The 25,056-nt window shown below is 38.3% G+C and overlaps 1 pseudogene; it reads right to left on the reverse strand.

The window, feature by feature from the left end:
• Positions 1-376: 376 nt before the first annotated feature.
• LOC136311642 (large ribosomal subunit protein mL39-like) lies at positions 377-16,804 on the reverse strand (annotated as a pseudogene).
• Between the last annotated feature and the right edge of the window lie 8,252 nt (positions 16,805-25,056).

The following is a 25,056-nucleotide window of genomic DNA, read 5'->3' on the forward strand; positions in this document are numbered from 1 at the left end:
TTTCAAGAAAGATTGTACCCATTAAATTGAATAAAATTACTGTTTAAAATATACCCAGTAACATTTACTTTTAGTTTAATGAAAATATAATTTGTTTATTGCAGACAATTTAGAAAATAGTGGAGAAAATAGGGAATACTGAAAATTTTACCATTCACAACAAATAGTTGTTCTCTTTTTTTCTGGAGCTTTTGTGTGTATATTTACACACATAGTTTTCATAGGATAATTCAAAATATACAGTTTTGAACTCTACAACCTATTTCTTTCCACACTGTGCCATAAGTATTTGCTAAAGTTTGGGGTTTTTTCTTCCCTCTATTTTTTACACAGAAAACATTTAATTTACCATACCAGTTTAAATTTTAGGAAGTTATTAAGTAGGTGCACTTTCCTCTGTAGGTTGAGTTTGATCTTCAGTTACCATTTTCTGAGACCTTTTGAATAGCTCATTCCATATGTAAAATGTGCTCTTAAGTGAGCAGATAAAGAAAAACCCTGTACTGTTTGAGTAAGACTTGACGAACTGGCTGAACATTGTGAACAGCTGACACTTTGTACTGGAAACAAATATTTGCTTTTGGAATAACAGGGTCTGCACTCAATCACTGAAGTCATCAAATCTTTAGAGCTTGACTGTTCTTTCAGGGCTCTGAGATGCCTTCTCTTTTAGGAAATGTATTTTTTTTTTTTTTCCTGAAGCTGGAAACAGGGAGAGACAGTCAGACAGACTCCCGCATGTGCCCGACCGGGATCCACCCGGCACGCCCACCAGGGGGCGATGCTCTGCCCACCAGGGGGCGATGTTCTGCCCCTCCGGGGCGTCACTCTGCCACGACCACAGCCACTCTAGTGCCTGGGGCAGAGGCCAAGGAGCCATCCCCAGCGCCCGGGCCATCTTTGCTCCAATGGAGCCTTGGCTGCAGGAGGGGAAGAGAGAGACAGAGAGGAAGGAGAGGGGGGGTGGAGAAGCAAATGGGTGCTTCTCCTATGTGCCCTAGCTGGGAATCAAAACCGGGTCCCCCCACATGCCAGGCCGACGTTCTACCGCTGAGCCAACCGGCCAGGGCCAGGAAATGTATTTTATACTTGTTGTGTTGAAATATTCCTAATGCCACTTTTGCATCAGCCTACAGAATTTCAATGGAAGATAATTATAAATTAAAGCAAGAGCATTTTTGTTGGCAACTCTTTCTCAAGTCTCTCTGATGCAAAACTACATCATAGCAGAAGACCCTAGTGATTACAGAGACTTCTGGAGCTCTGACCAGAATGGCCATGGAGTCACCTTTGAATGCCCTCTCTATCACTCAATCCATCGCCATGGCAAAAAAAGTGCCAATAAGCCATATTAATTTCCCCTGGATCACGATCTCTGAAAGTAAGAAATTTAATTTTACAGGACTCAGTCAAAGGCTTATTTATGTTACCTGGCTGTCTGTCCATAAGATCTTGAATGGTCTTCCTGAGGTATTGTACAGTTAAACGCATGGTAAAACTATAAGGAGTTGAAATGTTTTTACTAATCACAAACAGTTCCAGGGTCAGTATGCCTAACATGTTTAACTTCAGTATTCTCACTTTGGGGAGTTAGTGATATATGCCTGTTTTTCTCTTTATTAAGGAGATCATTCTGCATTTCTATCAATTTCCTCAGCGATGGCTGAGAAGCTGGTAATGTTGCTAGGAATCTTAGCAAGCCCCTCCATTGAGGGAGGTCTGCCAGAGCCTCAGTCCGCAGCCCTCACAGCACTGCCTCCATCTTGGCCATAGAAACCAGGGCTGGGAGGTCTTCCACAGTCTCCCTGCCCCCTTCCCTATCTCCCTATTACCATCTACTCTGTTGCCCTAATTAGGAACTCAGATGATTCACTCCAGACATGACTTCCTTTCTGTTGTCCACTACCAACAGATTATCAAGCCCTCAAATGTCCACCTTCAGAATAACTCTCATGGACTTCATCTCTCTTCCAACAATATTTCTATCATTTTTCTCACTTATGTTATTGCAGACACTTTCAACCAGTTCTTCCTATGTCCAATTCAACCACCTTATGTCCCATATTTCATAATGCTTGGATATTGTTTCTAATATTGAAATAAAACATTGTCATACCCATGATTACAATAATTCAATTACGATAAAATCCTGGTTAGTGCAACATTCATTGTTCTCAGTTACTTCTTTAGCTTTAACTCGCCCGTAGGCAATGCAAAAACATTAGTTCTTCACTGTGTGTTGTTCTCTCCTGAGTATGTACATCCTTGTCGGAAGCCTCCTGTAGGACATAAGAACGGGGACCCTGGAGACATACTGCCTGGATTTAAGTTCTGTCTACGCCTGCTGTTGACCTTGGCTAACTATCTTAACTTTTTTGTGCTTCACTTGTAAAAGTAGGATAGTCACAGTGCTTACTCATGGGGTAGTTGTAAGGATTGAAAAAGAATACTTGGGAGGTACTTGAAACAACTATGTAAATGCCTGTTAAATAAAGGCCTCCATTTTACCTATTGTACTGCTTAACATGTACAACCTACCTAACTTTGACATCTTTCCAAAAGTGTTTCTTCTGAACTACACTGAGATAGATGCCTGCCTCTTCTCCTTTACCTCTTTGTCTTATCACTGCCAGTGTTGAACTGTCTACATTTGTGACTCAAAAAACAGACAGTGCCTGAGAGGAGAGGTTGTCTTTTTTTTTTTCTTTTCTTTTTTTTTGGTCAGTATCTAATGCAAAGCTTAAACAATGCTCTCCTAGTTGCGGTCTGTCATTATCTGTTTTATAGATGTTTTTATATTCCAAAACTGACCGTTTTGATTAAGGTCTTTTTCACCACTTGTTCTTCTTGAGTACACTATGTTTTCAGGGTCATAATTAAATTAAAAAAATCTCAAAGGCCAAGCCACAATACAATACATTACAAAGACATAATCTAATTTTAAAAAGATTGAGTCAAAATCCACTCTTATCTGGTATTTTTACCTTGTTGTTTTCATGTAAAAAAACAAGCAGCACATGCCACATAATGAAGTGAAAATATACAACCAAGCAACCACATTTCCATAGATCATAAGTTACAGTAATCAGAATTAAACACACTGAGAAAACATGAAAGAAAAAAAAAGACATGGCCTGACCTGTGGTGGCGCAGTGGATAAAGCGTCGACCTGGAAATGCTGAGGTCGCCGGTTCGAAACCCTGGGCTTGCCTGGTCAAGGCACATATGGGAGTTGATGCTTCCAGCTCCTCCCCTCCTTCTCTCTCTCTGTCTCTCCTCTCTCTCTCTCTCTCTGTCTCCCCCTCTCCTCTCTAAAATGAATAAATAAAAAAAATTAAAAAAAAAAAAAGATATTTAAAAAAAAAAAAGACATAGATATTACTTTAAAAGATGCTTGGAGCTCTCTTGGGTTTCAGAGCAGACATCCTCAAGATTGTTTAAGAATACCTAAAGATCTACAATAGGCTGGAAGAGAGAGACATAAGGGAGATGAGTAGCACTCTCAAAGTCATGAAAGTGAAAATAGGACAAATAGAGTGAAAAAAATAAGCTTTTTGAAGGACATAAAGCAATTGTAAAATCCTCTCTTCCTGACAGTCTATCAGAAAAGGAAATAGGTGAATGTACTATAAAACCTGAAAATCTTTCACCACACAAGTATTTAAGTAACAATGAGTGACGTGAAATCATTTTATAAATAAAGATGTTATAAAAATATAAGTACTTTTATAATGCCAATAATGTTACTATAAAGTTTGTATCAATAATAATATTAAATAATAACATAGTAATAGCACTACAATTGATGATAATAATGAAAATGATGGAGATTACCATTATGTTAATAGGTAGGAGAAGCAAGTTTTAAAGGCAAATATAGATGTTCTAGATAATGTTATTTATATACTTAAAAAACTGAACACCTAGATATCTAACATTAACTGTACCAATGGATATGCTATTTGTTTCCTAATAAAAAGAGCTTCAAAGGCAAATAAACAATTTCCCAAGTCTTTTGTTCTCCAAGTCACTCTTACACAAGACAAATTTGATGAGTTAAGTATAAATGCGTAAGATGCATGTGGATTAAATTTTCTTTAAAAATACCCAAGAAAAATTAAGGAGAAAATGTGTTAAACAGAGTGCATGTTTTGGAAAGGCAAACTAAAAGCAATAGAAACAGTTTCAGATTGTATTACGGCCTTCAATGTTGTTATGTTTACGTCTACTAGATTAATCTAAAAATAAAAACTGCTTTTAAAACCGACACCAAGGTATGAATTTGAATGAATAATTTTCTAAGAGTTTTATTAAGTGTCTCTTTTTTAACTAATATGATGTTCAAACAAATGCTTACCATATGTGTCATATTCTGTGTCTATCCCGTTCTTTCTTCATAATGTTTTAGGTTCATGTGGTGGAGAAGATGACATTTGAGTATGTGCAAAAATAATGTCAGTTCTTCATTAGTGGTAGGGTTGACTTAATCACACCTTAGATTTTTTTAATTGTTTCAAAAGTGTTATTTATTCGAGCCTGACCAGACGGTGGCACAGTGGATGGAGCGTTAGACTGGGATGAAGAGGACCCAGGTTCTAAACCCTGAGGTCACTGGTTTGAGCACAGGCTCACTAGCTTGAGCCCAAAGGTCGCTGGTTGAGCGAGGGGTGACTCACTCTGCTATAGCCCCAGGTCAAGGCACATATGAGAAAGTAATCAATGAACAACCAAGGTGCCGCAACAAATAATTGATGCTTCTCATCTCTCTCTCTTCCTGTCTTTCTCTATCTTTCCCTCTCTCTCTCTGTCTCTGTCACAAAAATAAAAAATAAAAAGAAAGAAGTGTTCTTAACTTAACTCAAGTCATTTTTTTTAACATTTTGGACCATATTTTAGTATAATCTCTGCTGATATATTTTTTGGAAAGGTACTTTCTAAGATGACATTTTGTTACTGCAAACGCTTGAATTGTTATGAAACTTGAATATCTGGATTACTTGAGATTCCCTGGTGGTTAAGTCAAGCTGGTAGAACATGCACTATGCCAGGAGATGTCCATCTTGACAGCCTTCAACAACAATTAAAAAGAATAATGAAGGGAGAATGCAACAACTGATGTTTTTATTCTTGTTGCTTATTTCTGCCTAACCAGTGCCTCTGTTCAAGCATGCCAGTTCAGTGACCTGGGTCACTGCTTTGTTCTTGAACCAGAGATGATTTTGCTATTCCTCAAATGCTCCTGAGTATCACGCATTGCCATCATCTCCTTTTTTTCTTTTATACCAATTATGAAGTCCTGTCAATTACTTTTTGCACCTTTTCCCAAAGCCATCCTCTCTTTTCTCTTCTTATTGCCAGCTTTCAAATACAGGCCCTTTTCTCTCAACCCCTAAACTGTGTTTTAAAAAGGAAGAAATCATCAGTCTGTCTTCTATTTTGAGTCTTTCCCATAGCCTGGTTATAGTGGGTTAACATTTCTAAAGCAGATATTTTATTCTGTCACTGTTTTATTTATATACTTCAATGACAACTTGTTGCTCAAAAGCTAAAATCTGAAATCAGAATACCAGAAAAGAGTATTTACTCAATAAACATTTGTTTAAAAATGAATTTATTTTTCTCAAGTATAGCCCTTTAAAACCTACATCCAAACTACCTCCACTACTTTTTGAAGCCCTCAAACTCTCTGTGGTAGATAAGATGGCTCTCCAAAGATGCTCATCCTCTAATCATTGGGATTAATGAATATATTATGCTACACAGCAAAAGACTTTGAGATATAAATTAAGGTTATGGACTTTCAAAAAGGGAGAGTAACATGGACATGTTTGGAAGTAAATTCTCCCCAGGTGTCCTGGTGAGAGCCCAGGGGACCAACATTTTTCTGTAAACCCAAGGAAAAGGGTGAAACGCAGGGCAAAGAAAGTCTGCCCAACATATATTTGTGTGCTTTAAGCCAAGTGTTTGTTAACTCACTACAGCAGCAATAGAAAACTCAAATATGTCGACCTTGAGTTATACCCATGGGTGCCATACTTCCTTACCTCTTACTGGCATCTATGTACCTAGAACAATAGCACATCTTCTATGTTGCTTCTCAACTCAACTTTAATCCATAGAAACACCTTTACACAAATTACAATGGGTCTCTTTGGTTTAACTGAAAAGAATAATATACCTTTCAGATCACTTGCTACTATGTATAAGATAGTCTTGTTTGATTTATGACTACAAGCATGTAATTCTAAAAAAGAGAACATTTTAAACTAGTGCTTAACAAACCTAAGTATGCATGTATAGCACCCGGAGACTATGTTAAAATATAGATTTTGATTCAGTAGGTCTGGGGTGGAACTGGAGAGTCTACATTTTTAATGAGCTTTTATTGCATTCTGTCATTTACTTGTTGGGTGACTTTGGATAAATCATTTCAACGTCTACACCTATGTTTTCTCATCTATAAAATGGATACTGTGAATATAAATGAGACCATTGGTGCTTCCTTTTGTGCCCTATGCCACATCCTCTTGGCCCACTCTAGTGCAAGCTGCATTTGTTACAAACAGCTTATCACACTCATCACATCCTATGTGAAACACCACCATATTTCTCTACTTTTCTGTTATAGTAACTCAGGCAGCCCCAGAAAAGCAGCCCATCAATACTGAGTTCATGCCCATGGACCAGTCCTCCGATCTAGGAGCTCAGAAGTTGGCAATGAAGGTCCCAGACAGTGGATTTTCATTCAAAGGTGCATTCAACACAGTTCTTTTTTTTTTTTTTTACAAAGACAGAGAGAGAGAGTCAGAGAGAGGGATAGACAGGGACAGACAGACAGGAACGGAAAGATGAGAAGCATCAATCATTAGTTTTTCGTTGCGCGTTGCAACACCTTAATTGTTCATTGATTGCCTTCTCATACATGCCTTGACCACGGGCCTTCAGTAGACCGAGCAACCCCTTGCTTGAGCCAGTGACCTTGGGTTCAAGCTGGTGAGCTTTTGCTCAAACCAGATGAGCCCTCACTCAACCTGGCAACCTCGGGGTCTCAAACCTGGGTCTTCCACATCCCAGTCCGACGCTCTATCCACTGAGCCACCGCCTGGTCAGGCTCAACACAGTTCTTTATCTGAAGCATTTATTTTATATTTTATTTGATTGATTTTTTTTTATTTGTTTGTTTGATTCATTTTTAGAGAGGAGAGAGAGGGGGAGAGAGAGAGACAAAGAAGAGAGAAGGGGGGAGGAGCTGGAAGCATCAACTCCCATATGTGCCTTGACCAGGGAAGCCCAGGGTTTCAAACCAGCGACCTCAGCATTTCCAGGTTGACACTTTATCCACTGCGCCACCACAGGTTAGGCTCAACACAGTTCTTTAGAGAGAGTGAGGCCCACAGTGAGATTGAGTTCCAGTTGTTCTCAGTGAGAATAAGCATTTCCCTCCTTTCCTATTGTCAATTTACCCTTCACTTCGTTTCTGTTTCCAAGGGTAACTGTCTGAAGAGACTACCTTTTCTTAAGTCCTTGTTTGAAGCTCCACTTTTGGCCTCAGGACCAGTTACAGTCTCACCTGTTTTAGAATGAAATAAGAAATGGGCAAGAGAGAAAACAGTAGCTTATAAAATAGCTCTATTCCTTGAAATGGGTGCGGACAGTGGTGATCATAAAGATCATGGAATTACCAGACTTTTTTATTTTCATTGGAAACCTTAGAGAAAGAGAGCAATGACTTGAAGCAGCCTCTCATTAACTCAGGGAACACTGGGAAAGTCAGAGGCCTCCGGGAAATGTTTAAGGAACTTGGTTTGATGCAGCTGAGGGTAGACTTTGGTGAAATTCAAGCTCAGGATTTAAAAGAAAATGTAATAAAATGGCAAAGGAGACAGGATGTATGGCTTTAGCGGGTCTTCTATGCTAAAATATGGCAAAAATACAGAATAAGTTGGAGCCTAGATCTGAGAAGGCGATACTTGGAACATCGAGACAACATGTGTTCGTGAGGAAAAACTGGCATCTTTGAGAAGCTCAGTGTGGCTTTCCTCAGGAGAACAGGATCAATAGGAGGAGATGATGCCAAGAGAGAGAGGTTCCTAGAGTTCAAGGAGATGACCTGGTTCTGGAATAGCACAAATCAGGGGGCACTAGAAAGTACAGCAATGCTTGTATGGCACAAAAGAGGTCTTTCACCTAAAGGGTTCTATGACAATGGCAAGGTGACTATGGTTTATCTAGCAGTAAAATCACCATGAATGTTGCTTGATATATATAACCAGAAAAAACAAACAAACAAACAAACAAAACAAAAACAACCACCCTCAAGAGCTAGTAGGCTAAAGCTTCCATCAGCCTCTGCAATGAAAATTACTATTCCTCACACAGTTTTCAGATATGGGGTTAGCTTCAGCCACAGGACCTAGAGACTAAAGGGAGCTAGTTCTCTTGAATAAAGACCTATCAGGCCACCAAAAGCATATATAAGAAATGTTACACCAACCTCTCTTTGAAGAAAGGACCAGAGTAACTGCATATTGAGGATCAGGAACTTTCAAGATCTTTTAAGTTTAAGAGATATTGGAAACTGAGTCTTACTTGATCATAAAAAAAGAATTGACCCTTATCCCTCATATATTATTGCATAGCAGTAAATGGATTTCTGACCTAAAACTACCTTGCAATGGATCCAGTCGCTCCATAGACTCACTCTGGCCATTTCCCAAGACCTTAGTTTTTAATCAGATCATAAATATTTAGAATCTGGTAGAACATTCCCATTAGATTTCTGACCTGCAGAATAAAAGTGTTAAGTGAAATGCCAAAAGGAAATTTGAGGTTACTGTACCATACCAATTCATAGCAGTAAATAAAAAATAATGCTACCTCCAAGGTGGGTGTGTGCAGATCACAAGCTCATAGATATTAAAGTGTGTAAAAAAGGCCTCTTTAATGCTCAGCCAAGTTGTCAGCATGGGAAAGACATTGTGTGTGGTTAGGACATTACCTTCTATAATACAGTATTTATGTTTAACCAACAACTATTATGTGATGCTTTGTGCTCAGTTCTAGAATACACAGGTGTGTGAATCACATGTAGAAAGATGGATTGACCACTCTCACTATCTCTAAAATGTCACATTGGGGAGTTTGTGCTGTGCACTTCTGCAACTTTAGATCTTGCAGGCAAGGTCTTGAAGCCCAGCAGGAAAAATGTCTCTTCTAAGGGACATACTAAGGGTGCCTCCAAACCTAGAGTCTCAGCATTTGCCCAGTCATTTTAAACTCTTCAAATTAGTAAATTAACAGTATTTTTTATTATGATTGTCCTGAGTTTCTGTGGCCTCTTCCATGTAATGGACACATGGAAGGGTGTCTTGGCCACTGAAGGAGATCACTGAGGCATCTCCTGGTAATTCTATGCTCAGCAATAACAGAGAAAGTCATTTGCAGCAACATTTAACTGATAAGGACCAAGGCAGTCAAAGACTCAGACCTAGGGGACCAAGGTCTATGTGTCTCTTTCGAAACACAGTTGGCAGCTTCTATACCAACTAGAGAGCCAGCCAAGGCTGAGGGGACTCTAGCATGAGTGGTAGAGAAGGGAAATGAGTATCACAGACTCAGGACCCAATACAGTGGCAGCAACTGTCGGTTGGTTTACCACGCCTATTTTAAATTCTTGTTTTTACAAGAGCTGTGGCTATGCAATGCAATCAGCAGTTCAAATGCTATAGAAATGTTCACCTGAAATCTATGCAGTCTTATTCATTAATGTCACCCCACTCAATTTAATTTAAAAAAAAAAGAGGTTATGGCTAACCACAAGTTTGAAGAAACATAAAAAGTCGAAGTTAATGTGGGGCAGTTACATTTCCGAGCCTGAGAAGGGACGCTGCCGTAGACATGTGGGGTTCTGGGTTCCGGGTTCCGGTCCTTAGCTACCGCTTCCATTTCAGCGGCTTTTCTGCAGAGTTCCCGTGCACTCTGGCAGCATCCCACCTCCGGTGCTTGCTGCTTTCATTGTTGCCTTTACAGATTTTGTGGAAGTTAAAAGAAGCTTGCTCACTCTGCACACACAGAGGGCAGCTTAAAAGTATAGGATAATTAACACCCTTGGGAGACAACCCTGAACAACAGTGGACAGGAATTACAGTATACGCCCCAGCTTCAGAGAAACAATTCTGAGGATCCCCAGCAGGATTGAGCCTCCGTTGCCCGCGGTGGTAATCCACCCTTCACTGGCATCTCTTCCTCCCAGGAAACATCATCTAACTCCCTTCACTCTATCATATAGTCTGTATACTCTCGTGATGACTACACTCGTTGTATTAACAAACATGAAGTGTCCCTAGGTCTTCTTTTTTTTGGGGGGGGGATACAGGAAGCTGGTTAAAACCCTAAGAGAAATGCCTGGCCCTTGTTATACAACACAATCTTTCCTGGGGCACCTGCCTGAATGCAGTGTGTTTTTAAATGTATACATCTAGCCGAATCAGACATGGAATAAAACTTTTGTGTGAGATAAAGGCAGTTAGAACTTAAACTTTGAAAATTATAAAATTCCAGACTCAAGGTGACTCCTAATAGATCACATTTAAAACATAACCATTTATCTCAAGAAAATGAACCTGAATAAAAGGATAAGTAGGTAAGAGTATGAGTAGGCATGCTATGGTTAATTAATATGAAATAGTCATTTTGTCAGACTAGCTATGCCTAGCGAATAAATATGAATAGTTAGAACCTTTTATAAAACTTCTGAAGAAATCATTTCTTTATATATTATTTCTGTGTATATTAGATTCAAAGACACTAGGGGAAATTCTGGAATCACAGAATGTTAGACAGGAAGGACCTTAGAACACCAGGTTCTATCCTTGTCTTTCCATCTTCCTTCTTGTCCAGGGAAAGTTATGTAGCATTAAGGTTAAACATAAACTCTGGAGCCAGAGAACTTTGGTTCTTGGCTATGGCCAATTATCTAACTTCTCTAACTCTCAGTTTCTCAGCTGTGCAATGGGAATGATAATAGGAATAGCTAATTACAGGGGTTGTTAGAGAATTGTGTATCTTAATACATAGAAGATCTTAAAACAATTTGTTACACACCAGAAACAAAGTAAGTTTTATTTTTTTTTCTTCTTCCTTCAACAACTGTTTATTGAGTATCTACTATATATACTATCATTGACCAGATACTAAAATGTAAAGATGACTGTCATGGCCTCTGCTTTCAATATACTGAGACACTAGAAAGAAATAAGCAAAGAACACAAGATTGCACAAGACACCACAGTAGTGTGAATGAACAGGTTGCCATGGAGCAGTCTTTACAGAGGAAATGATATTTGAACCATCCCTTGAAGGTTAAGTAAGAGCTCAGAAAAGTTGTTTCTACTGGTGTTGTTGCTGCTGATACTGATGACAGTTAGTAATTAATAATACAATCTTTACATAGTGGCTATCAGATACCGGGCCCTTACAATAATAGGCCAATTTAAAATGGCAATATATTATTTTTTTTAATCCTCAGAAAGCTCCCATAAATTCAGTTTCATTTTATCTCTAGCCTTGGACTTAGGAAACTGAGGCCAAGAGAGATTATGACATTTCCCCAAGTTTACGAGGAAAGTAAATGGCCAAGTTGCAAAGTCAGCACAGTGTATTTTAAGCAGTCAGACGACCAGTGGTGAGCACACCTAACTCTGAAAAACAAGGCATGACGCTGAACGAGAAAAATTAATAAAATTAAGCACTGAATGCTTGAAGTGTTAAAGATGACGGCAGATGAGGAAGAATCTTGAATATATTGCTAAAAGCTTGAGACTAATACAGAAGAACCCAGTAGGAAAGGAGAAGCCTTTCATAAGGGGACAAGCAAGAGTAATTGCTACTGTTAACAAAAAATTTATATCTATCCATTGTCTCAACTCTCCCAACAACTGGTGACCTACATAACAGTATTTTTTTGGTACAAAAAAAAAAAAGAAGCGTACATTTAGAGAGGTCAATCATCTTTGCTATGAATTTTGGGAGATTATTTGGTAGTTGGTGCTCTTGAGACATATCTTAACCGAAAAGGGGGTAAATTAAAGTCAAGAGGGACCGTGGTTTCTGGAATAGGTCAGCAAGTAAGAAGTGACAGCAATAAATGAGATTTATGGGTGAGTTTTAGGGGTACAAGAGAACGTAAGAAATTCTGGTTTTGCATAAAAACTTTGTGCTGTTTATTAGACTTCCTAGTAGAAGTTTCAGATCAGAAGTTGAAATATGCACCAGACTTCCAAAGAGAAGGCTTATAAGAATGGCAGAGCAGGTTATGACTTGAAGGTGTTAATGCACTGTGCTTTTTTTTCTTTTCTGCATATATACCCATCGCACTCGTTAACCCGAGGTCCAGCACATAGGCATCAACGGGGCCAAGAATATTACAGTGTATTTCAGAATAAATGTAAAGAGAAATAATACAAAGCTAGTATATTGGTAATATTTTACAACAAGAAAGAAATCTCAATTTCCAACATAGTTGAGAAAAATAAAGATTGGTTTGATTTGTTTAGTTTCTGTTTCATATATGAAAGGTTAAACTAGGTGTATTCTAATAGAGACAGCAGCCCCGATCCCCTGAGGTTACTATGAGAAGGAAGGTGTCAACGTGATAAGTGAAACAGCACTTCACTCTGACCCTGAAGGTGAGTTAGAAAATGAAAGGGGGAGAGAGGGAGACTGACTTCTGTCTTAGTATTCCCTCTCTGAATTGATTGGGTGTAAGAAAAGTCTATAAGATAATTTGAAAAGGGTATCAATTTCAGGAACTTTGACTCACTCCTTCAATTGAGATCATTTGGGCAGAACTACTCTGCTCCTGCAAACTGTGTTAACATGACGTGGCTCAGTTAGCAAAGAAGGTGGAGCAGCACGGGGAGAAAAACATGGTCAACACTTTAGGTTCTATGGTGGGAAGACCATGTTGGAAGCCAACAGGTCGTGAGCAGCCTTACTGCGGTCATGAGGTAAACATCTGTCAAGGCCAAGAAGACACATGGCCAAGAATTGTACATACTAGCCTTCTGAAACTGGAAGCAAGCTGAATTCACCAGGGGCGAGATGGCTATGCTCCTGAATTTATGGTAATAACCATAAATTCAAACTCTAAAACTTTAATTTCTGAGGCCCAATTACAAAGTAAGCAAGACGAACAGAAGATGTCAGCTAATACAAATGAAAGAAACGGAGGGAGGCCAGAGGAGGATAACCTAAATTAAAATGAAGCTAAGAGCCACCATTAAAGTACGTGAACTTCATCTTCTTCCTGTATTCCAAAAACGCAACTTCCTAACCAAGGAAACACAGGAGGAGCATAGCTGGCCTGGTTTCAGTTTCCTGTCCTCATTCTTTGCTCAGATTTTTGTCTTACACTCTCTTTTTGCCTTTGTGGTTTTAACTGAGCATTTTATGATTCCGTTTTCTCTTTCTCTCCTTCCTTAGCATATAAATTATACATTTTTAAAAACCTTTTTTAGGAAGTTACCCTAGAGTTTGCAGTACATGTTTACAAGTAATTTCACACAGCACTATACCAGTTCCTGGCCAACACGTGAGTACCAGAAAATAACAAGATCATCCTGATCCCTTCCTCCTGTCCCTTGCCTTATTACTGTCTTTCATTTCATGTATATACACGCATGCATAGCAAATCTATGTATACATGCTGCATATATAAGCACACAATTGAAGCATTCATTGGGAAAACTACATCTGTTAGGCCAATGAACAATAAGAAAAATACAAGTTTTTATTTTATCTTCACTTTTTCAGTGTCCTTTCTTTCCTTACGTAGATCGGAGTTTCTGACCTATATTATTTTCCTTTTCTCAATGGAAGTGTTTGTTGTTGCTGTTGTTGTTTAACATTTCTTGAATCAGGTCTACTGGCAACAAATTTCCTCAGTTTTTGATTGAGAAAGTTTTTATTTCCCTTTCACTTTGGAAGGATAATTTTACAAGGTGTGTTAAATTTAGTTTAGTGTGTGTGTGTGTGTGTGTGTGTGTGTGTGTGTTCCTCTCTCAACACTTTAAATATTTCATTCTACTACACTGTATCTGTGGAGAAATTGAATGTAATTCTTGTCTTTGTTCCTCTCGTAGGTAAAGTGTTTTTATCCTTCTGGCTACTTTCAGGAACTTATCTTTGATTTTCTGTAATTTTAAAGTATTATGCTAAGGTGTAGCGGGGTGTATTTTGGCATTTATTCTGCATGGTGTTTTCTGCTTCCTAGTTCTGTACTTTAGTGTCTGCCATTAATTTGGGGAAATTCTCATTGCATCAAATATTTCTTCAGTCTCTTTCTCTTTTTCTTCTCCTAGTATTCCCAGTATATGTGTATTACACTCAGCTTCCTTTTTTTCCTAGATTTTTTACTGCCCTTGGATATTTTATTTTGTTTTTCATTGTCTTTATTTTCTTTTTCTTTTTGGGTTTTCAGGAATTCTATAGACATATCCTTTAGGTCAGAGATTCTTTCTTTGGCCATATATAGTTGACTAACAACTCATCAAAGGCTTTTTTATTTTTTCATTTCTATTACAGTATTTTTGTTCTCTAGCCTTTTTGTTCTTGTTTTTTATCTTAGTATTGTTATCTCTGCTAATGTAAGTCTATCTGTTCTTACATGATATCTACTTTATCCATTAGAATGCTTAGCTAACTATTAAGTATAGGTGGTTTAGGTTCTGATCTGATCATTTCAACATCCTCATCATCTCTCTAGCTCTGTCTCTTCAAATTCTGTTTTGCTTATTTGTGTGTTTTGCCTTTGGTATACCTTGTAATTTATCTTGAGAGCTGGACATGGCCCACTGAGTAAAAGAAACTGGTGTAAATAAGCTTTTAGTTTTGTGGTGGTGACAGAGGTAGGGGAAACCTTCTAAATCCTATGATGACATCTCAGTATTTTAGTGAGCCTCTGCCTCTAGACTGTAAATGTCACAAGTGTTTCTCATCATTTTCCTCTCTACATAAATGGACAAGAGGGGCTGGAGTTGGGTATTTCCTTTCCTCCTACCAGTTAGGTTCTGTATCAAAGAAAACTAGATAGAAGGTGACGGAGGACAATCTGACTTTGGGTGATGGGTATGCAACAGAATTGAATGACAAGATAACCTGGACATGTTTTCTTTGAATATATGTCCCCTGATTTATTGATGTCACCCAATTAAAATTAATAAAAATTAATAATAAAAAAAATAAAAAATAAATGTATTTTTACCATTAAAAAAAAAAAAACTTCAGCAAGTTAGGATCTGGTTAAGTAGTTACCTTGAGGGTAGGCCTTGTTAAAAATAACAGAGCTTTCTGGGGCAGTGGTATTCAACCTTTTTACCTTTGGGGACCAGTGAAAATAAGAGAATTATTTCAAGGACCGCTAAGACAGAAATCACCTTTAGCATAAATGCGTTTGACTAAGATCAGTGGGTCTACAATCTTCTTACAACATCAGGGTGGTTGACTCTTTCATGAACCAGCACAAAATTTCTGGCCAAGTCCAGATGGGGGGTTAAAAAAAACCACTGCTCCGGGGTATTCCAAAATAGTTCCATTTCTCATCCTGCTCTGAATATACTGAGGAAAGTTTTCTCACATATTTACTCTGGGAATCTGCCGCTCCTGGAGGTAAATCTCGCAATACTTGGACCCTTCCCCATGACAGAGTCCCCTCAGAGTTTTAACTCTCAGGTTTGTCCACACTGAGCCTCCAGAAACTTTTCAATTACAATCAGGTTGTCCTATCCAGGCATGGGTCCATCAGCGGTCTCCATTTGTGAGTTTCTGCTCCTGTAAACCAAGACTCCCTGTATCTGCCTGTTTCTCCAGTCTTAAGACGGAGTGACTTGCCCTGTGTCCTTCCCTCTTTTACAGATGCAAGAAGAGTTGTTGATTTTTCAGTCTGTTTTGCTTTTTACTTGTTGTTAGGATGAAGCTGCAATTTCCAACCTCCTTACACGTAGAACCACAAAAGGACAGAGTGATGCCTGACCAGGCGGTTGCACAATGGATAGAGCATCGGACTGGGATGCAGAGGACCCAGGTTTGAAACCCTGAAGTTGCCAGCTTAATGCAGGCTCATCTGGTTTGAGCAAGGCTCACCAGCTTGAGCCCAAGGTTGCTGGCTCGAGCAAGGGGTCACTCAGTCTGCTGCAGCCCCACGGTCAAGGCACATATGAGAAAGCAAGCCATGAGAAACTAAGGTGCCGCAAAGAAGAATAGATGCTTCTCTTCTCTCTCCCTTCCTGTCTGTCTGTCCCCGTCTCTGTCTCTCTCTGTCTCTGTCACACACACACAAAAAAAAAGTAAAAGAAAAAGAAAGGACAGAGTGGCAATTTCCAATTTCTAGACATGTAGAACCAGAAATACATTGTAGGGGAAAGGCTACAGTTTGGCTCACTTTCTTCTTTCCTGGCTGCAGTCACTTTGCATAAGTAGTGATGCAAACTCGTGGCAGAATGCCTCTTTTGTGTGCGCAGCCTGTGCAAGGCCGCAGGTACTTTCTCTGGAGGCGGTTTTCCCATGTTCACTGGCCCGCCACTGGGAGACGTGGTTCCCCCCCCCCCCCGCTTGTTCTCTCGCCCACCAATCTCTGTGCAAATCCAATAAATGGAAAGGGCCCCATGCCTTTCAGCTCCACAGTTCTTCTGTGGTCTGCCCAAATCCAACGTGAGCCTCCCTGGCTTCCACCTCCTGCATTATATCCATCCACGCTCACTTTCAGTGTGTGATCAGCACTCACAGAAGGATCACTATTTTTGTGCATGCCTGCTGGTGGATAAGAGAAAGAACAATATTACAATGGCACAGCATTTTTCGGGCTCTTAAAAATTAGAAAATAATTTGAAAATATGATAGCATTCGTGAGAGCCTTCTGGCTGAGAATTGACAGAGGCGAGCAGGACAGGACAGCCCACAGCTGCTGCGGTGGGTCTCCGGCCATCTGTGAGTGTGAAGGGAAAGAAAGCCCAGGCATTACCCCCAGACCAGAGCGGTAGAGTTGATACGGTCCTCACAGACTCTGCTAGATCGAAGTGCTGATGGGAAGGAAAAAAAAAATGTCCCAGATTTTATCTGGAGAGAAATGTCTATTTGAAGGAAATATACTATTCATAAAATCTGCTACAAATATGAACATAAAAATTTCTTTGATATGGTTATGACTTGAGACCTCATGTTAGATATCCTTTCAATGGAGAAACCATCTTGTAAAAATCTATATTGAGCACGGAAGATGGAGAATGTGCCAGAAGAATGTGTTTATATCTTAGGGGATCACTAGGGGGAGGCTACAGATAACTAAATCAGAGTGGGCTGTGGTTAATGGAAATTCAGATTCCTTCTTTTATTCTAAAAAAAAGAAAAAAATTTCCAAGAACTGCAAATAATGCTGAAACTTCCAAAAGACTAAACGGAATGCCAAACGTTTATAGTAATGGTTGGAGCTTTTCAATTTCTACAGATTTTGCAACTACGCTGTCAGGCATCCTGGGACGTCCCTTCAGGCTCCCAGGCACTGAGTGGTAGCAGTAGGTGTAAAGAGGAGCAAGCTGTGGAAAAATTTTGGATTTTCCTTCCTGTTTCCTAAGTGAGTATTCAGTTAACTGCTGAAAGAAAAAAAAATCTTACTTGAAAATGTGATGAATCTTCTCATCAGTGCTGGCTTTTAAAATTTAGACTTTCCCTCTGAATAGATTCTAAGAAAAGGAGCTACTTCTAGAGAGATCTGCAGAGACTCTTAACCCAGAACTGAAGTGAGTATGACCTTAAGAACTGTGAGACCCCCAAAACTTATTCAGAATAATGAATAGTAAAAAGGCTCAAATTTATGCTTCCAAGGATACACAGTAGGAAGGCAAAAAAAAAAATCATATAAATATGTGTACATTACAATGGGGGCTTTTACATGACACCTCATTTAAAATTATTCTTTAACCTGTGTATGAATTGATATTTATGATCTAACTTAGAGATCATAAAAAAAATTCAGTAGCAGCAGTATCAGATTCAATGTCCACCAAAAGTCATAGCCTGAATTCAAACCCACTTCTGTCTTACAGAACAAAAATAAAAATAAAAATCCACTTTCCAAATAATCCGTGCTTCCTGAAGTGACAAAACACATATTTATTTTTAATGAATTTTTCAAATATACAAGAGGAGGAAGTGTCAAATAACAAAGAAATATTAAGGAGCAGTATAATTGTGAGGGTGTAGCATACTTTTTACGATTTTCTGTTTATGCATTTGTCTTATAGCCAAGACCATTCAGTGTTCACATTGGTTTTAGGGTATCTCTTTTCTTCTTGAACAAGTTTTTCTCAAAACTCCTTGACTCGTTATTTTAATTTGAATTGTTTGGTTTGTACACTGCTATTTATCTGTTATCTAGAAATTTCTCTTCTTGAGTGCCCTGAGTCTGGCACATGAATTCCGTACTTCCCCTTCTCTCAGCTTCATGATTTATTATTTGCCAGAGTACACTTTTTTATATTTCTTCCGGGAGAGATTTACAAGGAATAAATTACCTGAACTTTTTACATTGCCAAAATGCCTTTATTCCTCTTTTATTATTAGTTTGAAAATAGATACCAATTTTTAAAACCATTTGTCCTAGAAGGGCATGTTGTATCACTTTCTACTATCCGATGAGGCCTGTGAGAGCTATGATGCACATGTTAAAATTGGTGCTTTGTAGGCAGCTGTTTATTTCAGTTTAACTTTGGTTAACACACATTTAGTGTCTTATACCAACACAGTTATTATCTTACACTTCGGAAAATTAGAAGTCCTAACATCAAGATGTCTACAATGTTGTATTTTTTCTGGACGCTATAGAGGAGAATCCATTTCTGTGTCTTTTTCAGCTTCTAGAAAAGGCCTTCCTTCCTTGGCCCATGGCTTCTTTTTTGAATCAGACTTCTGCATCTATCATCACATTCTCACACTCTGACCTTCTTGCCTTTCTTTTCTAAAGACATTTGTGGTTACATTAGACCCACCTGAATGATTTAGGGTAAACTCCCCATCATTAAAGTTTATAATTTAGTCCTATTTGTTTATTTTTTTTCTTTTATTTCCCTTGCCCAAGGTGATATATCAGAAAAAAACTTTGCTATGAAACATGTCCAAAGTTTTTCTGGTTATGTTTTCTTCTAGGAGTTTTATGGTTTAAAGTCTAACATTTGTCTTTAATCCCTTTTGAGTTTATTCTTGTGTATGGTGTAAGAGGTGTCCAGTTTCATTTTTTATTTTTTTTCACTTATCTGTCCAATTTTCCCAACACCAATTCATGGGGTGCACTGTCTTTACCCCATTGTATGTTCTTGCTTACTTTGTCAAATTTTAATTAACTTTAAAGGCTTGGGTTTATTTCAGGTCTCTCTATTCTGTTTCAATGATCTATATAGATCTGTTTTTATGCCAGTACCATGCTGCTTTGATAACCATGGCCTTGCAGTATATTTTGATATCAGATAATGTGATTCCTCCAACTTTGTTCTTCTTTCTCAAGATTGTTGTGGCTATACAGGGTCTTTAGTGTTTTTATATAAGTTTTGGAATATTTGTTCTTGTTCTGTAAAATACCGCAATGGCATCTTGATAGAAATTGCAATGACTCTATAGATTGTTTTAGGTAGTAAGGAATTTTAATGATGTTAATTCTTCCTATCCACAAACATGGTATACGCTATCACTTATTTGTATCTTCTACAGTTGGTTTCGTCAGTGTCTTATAATTTTCCAAGTACAGGTCTTTTACCTCTTTGGTTATATTTATCCCTAGGTACTTCATTCTTTCTGGAGCAACAGTGAATGGGATTATTCTCTTAGTTTTATTTTCTAATACTCTATTATTGCTGTTTAAAAACTGACTTCTAGATATTTGTTTTGCATCCTGCTACTTTGCTGAATTCATTTATTTATCTTTTCTAGTAGTTTTTTTGTTGTTGTTTATAGGATTCTCTCTATATAGTATTATGTCATCTTAAAATTATGACATCATTACTTCTTCCTTTCCAAAAAGTTTTTGCACTACAAAAGAAAGAAATCAACAAAATAAAAAGACAACCCACTGAATGGGAGAACATATTTGCCAATACACCTGATAAGGGTTTAATGTCCAAAATTTACAATGACTTACAAAAGTTAATACCAAAGAAACCAAACAATCTAATTAAGAAATGGGCAAAGGACCTGAATAGACACTTCTCTAAAGAGTGTATGCAGATGGCCAATAGACATATGAAAATATGCTCAATGTCACTAATGATCAGAGAAATTCAAATTAAAACCACAAGATATCATTCCACACCTGTCACAATGACTATCATCAATAAATCAACAAGCAACAGGTGTTGGTGAGATGTGGAGAAAAGGGAACCCTTGTGCACTTTTCACAGGAATGCAGATTGGTGCAGCCATATTGAAAGCAGTATGGAGTTAAAAGAGGAACTGCCTTATGACCCAGTAATTCCACTTCTGTAAATATATTTCCCCCCAAAAAAACCCAAAGCACTAATTCAAAAAATATATGCACCCCTATGCTCACTGCAGTGTTATCTACGATAACCAAAATTTGGAAGCGACCTAAGGGCTCATCAGTAGATAAGTCGATTTAAAAGCTGTAGTACATTTACACAGTGTAGTACATTTACTCAGCCATAAAAAGAAGAAAATGTTAACCTTCTGTGACAGCATGGATGGACCTAGAGAACATTATGCTAAGTGAAATTAGCCAGTCCGAGAAAGACACATACCATACAATTTCACTTACATGTGGAATCTAATGAACAAAATAAACTAACAAGCAAAATAAAAACAAATGCATAGCTAACAGAGAACGGACTGACAGCTATCAGAGAGACTGGGAGTTGGGGATGGTTGAGAAAGTATAGGAATTAAGCAATATAAACCTTACAGACACAGACCACAGTGTGGGGACTGAAGGAGAAGAGGAGGATGGGTAGTTGAAGGAGGGCAGAATGGGGATAGATGTGGATGGAGGGAGACTTGACATGGGGTGCTGAACACACAATGTCCTATAGGATTGTACATGTAAAACCTGTATAGTTTTATTAACGAATGTTACCCAAATAAATTCAATAAAACATTTAAAATAAAATCCTTAATTTAACCACATCTACAAATTCCCTTTCACCATATAAATTATATATTCATAAGTTCCAAGAATTAAAGCATAGACATCTTTGGGAGCCTCTGTTCTGTTACCATACTCTCCATTTTTTAAATAATGCCTTTCTAGAATCCCTGTTTCACTGATATTGACCTTCCCAGAATGATCATTCATATTTCTAATATGGTTTTCTTGTACTTCTATTTCTTTCTCTTTATGTATATGTTCTAGTAATTTTTTTTTGCAACAGAGATAAAGAGTGAAAAAGAGAGGGAGAGAGAGAAAGAGAAAAAGAGGGGGGGGGACAGAACAGACAGGAGGAGAGAGAGATGAGAATCATCAACTCATAGTTGGTTGCAGCAACTTAGCTGTTCATTGACTGCTCTCTCAAATGTGGCTGGGGGGCTCCAGCTGAGCCAGCAACCCCTTGCTCAAGCCAGTAACCTTGGGCTCCAGCTAGTGAGACCCCGCGCTCAAGCTGGCGAGCTCGCACTCACACGAGTGACCTTAAGTGTTTTAAACCTGGGTCCTTGGTGTCCCAGGCCAATGCTGTATTTACTGTGTCACCATCTCATCAAGCATGTTCTAGTAATTTTTTAGACTTTTTAAGTCCAGTTTTAACATTTTATATTGATTATTAGACTTTTGAAATACATAACTGCTCATTTTTATTTTATGAAGTTTTTTCTATGTTGGGTTTAAACCTTGGTATAATTCATCAGATTAATCTTTCAAATAATTTCACCTAAGTTTCATTATTTAGAAATTAACTCAATGTTTATCCTTATGAAGCCTCACTTTACTCAGCACTGATTTTCTTTTTCCCTTTTGTACTTCTGCATTGACTTCTCATTGGATTTTCAGGAAGTGAAATATGTATGTGCTCTTTGTCATAACTTGAATAGAAAGTTCTATAAGCCTGAATTTTAGTTTAACATTGCTTTAGAAATAGTAAAAATCTTCGGTGATAGTGGGAGGAAATAATAATAATAAAAAAAAAACCTAAGGAAAATTATCTCTAGTTAGAGAAATAGGGAGAATTAGAAAGGCAGATGAGTTGCAATAATGGACGACAAAATAAAAACTGTCAGACAGTATTGTAGACATGAGTGTAAAATTCTGGATCTAAGACATAAATATAAGATCTGAAACAATAAATTATATAGAAGAAAACGTAAGTACTATACTTATGGACCTTGGTCATTGAGAACATTTTATAAATTTGACACCAAAGAATATGGAAGTAAAGGCAACAGTAAGTGAATGGGACTATATCAAACTAAAAAGCTCCTGCACAGCCAAAGAAACCGACAACAAAACAAAAAGGCAACCAAACAAATTCCAGTTGATATTCACAAACAACAGCTTTGGTAACACTGTGGAACAATTTTTTTTTTTTCATTTTCTGTTGTATGAGGTTTTAGAACTGTTTCTATATATTTCTGCATTGCCGATTCCAAATCTGAAATCCGTTTTTTGGTGCATGCTCTAGTTTGTATGCAATTTTAATTTCTTTTTGTGACAGTTAGTGGCATATGTTGGTTTTTAAATTGGAGTTAAAGGGCAATGACTCTTGGATTGAACATAACCACAAGGCAATTAATGTTTTACCAACATCACTTTTACATAACTGTAGTTGTTTTTAAATGTAAAAAAATTATTATCTGATAAAAACACCCTCTTATTTTGTTTTAAGATTGAATCATGGCTTCTTCAAGTAGGTGTGAATGTAAGAATAGTCCTGACACCTTCTGTTATATATGTGGCTGTTACACATTTCATTGTCAAAGACGCAATATTTCATTATCTGTGGCATGTGCATATATTGCCTATTTTCAAGTTCCCCTTGGCGATCAAGACAAGAATTGGGCTACTCGTATTGTGTGTCATAATTGTGAGGAAATGCTTCATGACTGGAAAAAAGGAAAACACAAAGAAATGCATTTTGGTATTCCCATGGTTTGGCGTGAACCTAAGGACCACAGCAGTGACTGTTATTTCTGTCTGATCCATACAAAGGGCATCGGCAAGAAAAAACAGCATATGATCGCATATCTTAATATTCCTTCAGCAATACAACCTATCCCATACTCTGAGATACTCCCGGTTCCAATTTTCTTTTTTTTTTTTTTCTGCGTTTGTGTCTGGATTCTGCTCCTAATAACTATGTAACCTTGCTCATGTTCTAATTCTGCTCTGCACCCCAGTTTCACCCCTAGAAGAGTATACTTTTGGATGACATGCCGCATTTATCATGACTCTGTGTTGAAAGTGATAGAGACCCCGTCCAAAATGACTTAAGCAGAAACAAATATATTTGTTCATGTATCTGAACAGTCCAAGGGCGGTAGCTTCAGAGATGCCTGGATCGAGGAGCTCAGATTAAGCCACCAGAAACAATCTACTTCTCTGTCTCTTGACTGAGTATTGGCTTCCTTGCCCAGGAGGTGCTTTCTGTGGATGGTTCCCAGAAGATTCAGGCTAGCATCACTTGTAGAGTTAATAACCCTTGAGCAGAAGAATATTTCGCTACTAAACTGTTTTATCAAAAGTTCCAGAACAGCCTGCTGACTTGGGGCATGTGCACAGGGCTGAGCTGTGGCCAAGGTGTGAGGAATAAGATGACCGGCCAAGCCTGGAGTCAGTTCAAACCCCATGAACCTAGAACAGAGAAGGACTGGTGTCTCACACAATGCTGGAAGAAGAGAGAACAGAGTCAGGATCAACACACAAGACGTGTCCAGAAATGTTATTTCTGGTTTGTGTAATTCCATGAATCCTGCAGTGGAGAGTCAGTCCTTCACAACCTCTTCCTAGTTGAACTTAGCCATTGTCTCTAGAAAAGCCCCAATTTCCCTTCCTTCAATTCCTGTGATGTAGCTCTAAACTCAGCATGCACCTGGACTATCTCCTGCAATTCTTTGCCATAATTCATGAAACTCTGCGAAGGGTTTTGCATTGGAGCGCCCATCCAGTCCCTGGCTGTGCAAGTATCCGGAGCCAGAATTTGTTTTCTCACTTATAGTTTTCAGATTGAATCTTTTGTTGAGTTTCTAAATAAAAGTAACTGCTGGCTTACTGTTCAGCACTATTCTGGAATTATTTAGAACTTGAAAAGTGCTTCTAAAAAATCACCATGTATCCTCTAGCATAGTATCCTTTCCCCACAAAGATGTGAAGACAACCCATTAATATAACTCACCTTTTTCCTTAACGAATTCCCATTGTTCCCACCTACATTCCTACCTGTCTTTCTGTTCTTCCCACCCTCTGCAATGTCACATTACTTAAGTTCTTACTTTTCCATGGCACCTGCCGGTCTGCCCTTCTGACTTCCATTTAGTATAAGTCACCTTTGGCTACTTGAATTCTAATCCCTTATGAATTTCTTGAAATGCATGACTTTTTAATCTCATGCTCTACCGACTGAGCAAGCCAGGTGAAATACAGATTTTTTAAATGAGATATAACTCATATGCCATAACATTTGCCCTGTTAAAGTAAGGATGAAGAAAGTGAACATGGTGATCAAGTGTATTTTGATAAGATGCATGAGGAAATGGTTGTAGAATCTGAAGGGTCTTCTTCTGATACCAAGCAGTCATTAACCCCTCAGCAGTTCAGCCAAGCTGAATTGAATGACTTAGTAAGAGCTTGGGCCTATCAAAGAAAGCAGCTGAGTTCTTAGCCTCCAGGCTTCAAGAAAAGAATGCACTTTACCGGTCAGCTAAAGTATCCCGTTTCAGGAAGCATGAATAAATTTTTGTGGACTTTTTTTCCGAAGACAAACACTTTGTTTACTGTCATGATATCAGTAGTTTTCTCAGCCAGCTAAGTGTTACCACTTACAGTCCAACAGAATAGTGGCTATTTCTTGACAG

This window comes from Saccopteryx bilineata, chromosome 8, assembly GCF_036850765.1.
Source record: "Saccopteryx bilineata isolate mSacBil1 chromosome 8, mSacBil1_pri_phased_curated, whole genome shotgun sequence".
Lineage (NCBI taxonomy): Eukaryota > Metazoa > Chordata > Mammalia > Chiroptera > Emballonuridae > Saccopteryx > Saccopteryx bilineata.